The sequence below is a fragment of the Salvelinus alpinus genome, chromosome 2 (genome assembly GCF_045679555.1).
Source record: "Salvelinus alpinus chromosome 2, SLU_Salpinus.1, whole genome shotgun sequence".
In the NCBI taxonomy this organism is placed as follows: Eukaryota; Metazoa; Chordata; class Actinopteri; order Salmoniformes; family Salmonidae; genus Salvelinus; species Salvelinus alpinus.
Window position 1 is genome coordinate 98,529,189 of NC_092087.1, and position 3,824 is coordinate 98,533,012.

Sequence of the window (3,824 nt, forward strand, 5' to 3'; positions counted from 1 at the left end):
AGTCTCTCTGTCTCCTACCCTCTCCTTCCCTTACAGTCTCTCTTTCTCCTACCCTCTCCTCCCCTTACAGTCTCTCTGTCTCCTACCCTCTCCTTCCCTTACAGTCTCTCTGTCTCCTACCCTCTCATTCCCTTACAGTCTCTCTGTCTCCTGCCCTCTCCTTCCCTTACAGTCTCTCTGTCTCCTGCCCTCTCCTTCCCTTACAGTCTCTCTGTCTCCTACCCTCTCCTTCCCTTACAGTCTCTCTGTCTCCTACCCTCTCCTTCCCTTACAGTCTCTCTGTCTCCTACCCTCTCCTTCCCTTACAGTCTCTCTGTCTCCTACCCTCTCCTTCCCTTACAGTCTCTCTGTCTCCTACCCTCTCCTTCCCTTACAGTCTCTCTTTCTCCTACCCTCTCCTTCCGTTACTGTCTCTCTGTCTCCTACCCTCTCCTTCCCTTACAGTCTCTCTGTCTCCTACCCTCTCCTTCCCTTACAGTCTCTCTGTCTCCTACCCTCTCCTTCCCTTACAGTCTCTCTGTCTCCTACCATCTCCTTCCCTTACTGTCTCTCTGTCTCCTACTCTCTCCTTCCCTTACAGTCTCTCTGTCTCCTACCCTCTCCTTCCCTTACAGTCTCTCTGTCGCCTACCCTCTCCTTCCCTTAAAGTCTCTCTGTCTCCTACCCTCTCCTTCCCTTACAGTCTCTCTGTCTCCTACCCTCTCCTTCCCTTACAGTCTCTCTGTCTCCTGCCCTCTCCTTCCCTTACAGTCTCTCTGTCTCCTACCCTCTCCTTCCCTTACAGTCTCTCTGTCTCCTACCCTCTCCTTCCCTTACAGTCTCTCTGTCTCCTACCCTCTCCTTCCCTTACAGTCTCTCTGTCTCCTACCCTCTCCTTCCCTTACAGTCTCTCTGTCTCCTACCCTCTCCTTCCCTTACGGTCTCTCTGTCTCCTACCCTCTCCTTCCCTTACAGTCTCTCTGTCTCCTGCCCTCTCCTTCCCTTACAGTCTCTCTGTCTCCTACCCTCTCCTTCCCTTACGGTCTCTCTGTCTCCTACCCTCTCCTTCCCTTACGGTCTCTCTGTCTCCTACCCTCTCCTTCCCTTACGGTCTCTCTGTCTCCTACCCTCTCCTTCCCTTACGGTCTCTCTGTCTCCTACCCTCTCCTTCCCTTACGGTCTCTCTGTCTCCTACCCTCTCCTTCCCTTACGGTCTCTCTGTCTCCTACCCTCTCCTTCCCTTACAGTCTCTCTTTCTCCTACCCTCTCCTTCCCTTACAGTCTCTCTGTCTCCTACCCTCTCCTTCCCTTACAGTCTCTCTGTCTCCTACCCTCTCCTTCCCTTACAGTCTCTCTGTCTCCTACCCTCTCCTTCCCTTACGGTCTCTCTGTCTCCTACCCTCTCCTTCCCTTACAGTCTCTCTGTCTCCTACCCTCTCCTTCCCTTACAGTCTCTCTGACTCCTACCCTCTCCTTCCCTTACAGTCTCTCCTCTCCTACCCTATCCTTCCCTTACAGTCTCTCTGTCTCCTACCCTCTCCTTCCCTTACAGTCTCTCTGTCTCCTACCCTCTCCTTCCCTTACAGTCTCTCTGTCTCCTACCCTCTCCTTCCCTTACAGTCTCTCTGTCTCCTGCCCTCTCCTTCCCTTACAGTCTCTCTGTCTCCTACCCTCTCCTTCCCTTACAGTCTCTCTGTCTCCTGCCCTCTCCTTCCCTTACTGTCTCTCTGTCTCCTACCCTCTCTTTCCCTTACAGTCTCTCTGTCTCCTGCCCTCTCCTTCCCTTACAGTCTCTCTGTCTCCTACCCTCTCCTTCCCTTACAGTCTCTCTGTCTCCTACCCTCTCCTTCCCTTACAGTCTCTCTGTCTCCTACCCTCTCCTTCCCTTACGGTCTCTCTGTCTCCTACCCTCTCCTTCCCTTACAGTCTCTCTGTCTCCTACCCTCTCCTTCCCTTACGGTGTCTCTGTCTCCTACCCTCTTCTTCCCTTACGGTCTCTCTGTATCCTACCCTCTCCTTCCCTTACAGTCTCTCTGTCTCCTACCCTCTCCTTCCCTTACAGTCTCTCTGTCTCCTACCCTCTCCTTCCCTTACAGTCTCTCTGTCTCCTACCCTCTCCTTCCCTTACAGTCTCTCTGTCTCCTACCCTCTCCTTCCCTTACAGTCTCTCTTCTCCTACCCTCTCCTTCCCTTACAGTCTCTCTGTCTCCTACCCTCTCCTTCCCTTACAGTCTCTCTGTCTCCTACCCTCTCCTTCCCTTACAGTCTCTCTGTCTCCTACCCTCTCCTTCCCTTACAGTCTCTCTGTCTCCTACCCTCTCCTTCCCTTACAGTCTCTCTGTCTCCTGCCCTCTCCTTCCCTTACAGTCTCTCTGTCTCCTACCCTCTCCTTCCCTTACAGTCTCTCTGTCTCCTGCCCTCTCCTTCCCTTACTGTCTCTCTGTCTCCTACCCTCTCCTTCCCTTACAGTCTCTCTGTCTCCTGCCCTCTCCTTCCCTTACAGTCTCTCTGTCTCCTACCCTCTCCTTCCCTTACAGTCTCTCTGTCTCCTACCCTCTCCTTCCCTTACAGTCTCTCTGTCTCCTACCCTCTCCTTCCCTTACAGTCTCTCTTTCTCCTACCCTCTCCTTCCCTTACAGTCTCTCTGTCTCCTACCCTCTCCTTCCCTTACAGTCTCTCTGTCTCCTACCCTCTCCTTCCCTTACAGTCTCTCTGTCTCCTACCCTCTCCTTCCCTTACGGTCTATCTGTCTCCTACCCTCTCCTTCCCTTACAGTCTCTCTGTCTCCTACCCTCTCCTTCCCTTACAGTCTCTCTGTCTCCTACCCTCTCCTTCCCTTACAGTCTCTCTTCTCCTACCCTATCCTTCCCTTACAGTCTCTCTGTCTCCTACCCTCTCCTTCCCTTACAGTCTCTCTGTCTCCTACCCTCTCCTTCCCTTACAGTCTCTCTGTCTCCTACCCTCTCCTTCCCTTACAGTCTCTCTGTCTCCTGCCCTCTCCTTCCCTTACAGTCTCTCTGTCTCCTACCCTCTCCTTCCCTTACAGTCTCTCTGTCTCCTGCCCTCTCCTTCCCTTACTGTCTCTCTGTCTCCTACCCTCTCTTTCCCTTACAGTCTCTCTGTCTGCTGCCCTCTCCTTCCCTTACAGTCTCTCTGTCTCCTACCCTCTCCTTCCCTTACAGTCTCTCTGTCTCCTACCCTCTCCTTCCCTTACAGTCTCTCTGTCTCCTACCCTCTCCTTCCCTTACAGTCTCTCTGTCTCCTACCCTCTCCTTCCCTTACGGTCTCTCTGTCTCCTACCCTCTCCTTCCCTTACGGTCTCTCTGTCTCCTACCCTCTCCTTCCCTTACGGTCTCTCTGTCTCCTACCCTCTCCTTCCCTTACGGTCTCTCTGTCTCCTACCCTCTCCTTCCCTTTCGGTCTCTCTGTCTCCTACCCTCTCCTTCCCTTACGGTCTCTCTGTCTCCTACCCTCTCCTTCCCTTACGGTCTCTCTGTCTCCTACCCTCTCCTTCCCTTACAGTCTCTCTGTCTCCTACCCTCTCCTTCCCTTACAGTCTCTCTGTCTCCTACCCTCTCCTTCCCTTACAGTCTCTCTTCTCCTACCCTCTCCTTCCCTTACAGTCTCTCTGTCTCCTACCCTCTCCTTCCCTTACAGTCTCTCTGTCTCCTACCCTCTCCTTCCCTTACAGTCTCTCTGTCTCCTACCCTCTCCTTCCCTTACAGTCTCTCTGTCTCCTACCCTCTCCTTCCCTTACAGTCTCTCTGTCTCCTGCCCTCTCCTTCCCTTACAGTCTCTCTGTCTCCTGCCCTCTCCTTCCCTTACTGTCTCTCTGTCTCCTGCCC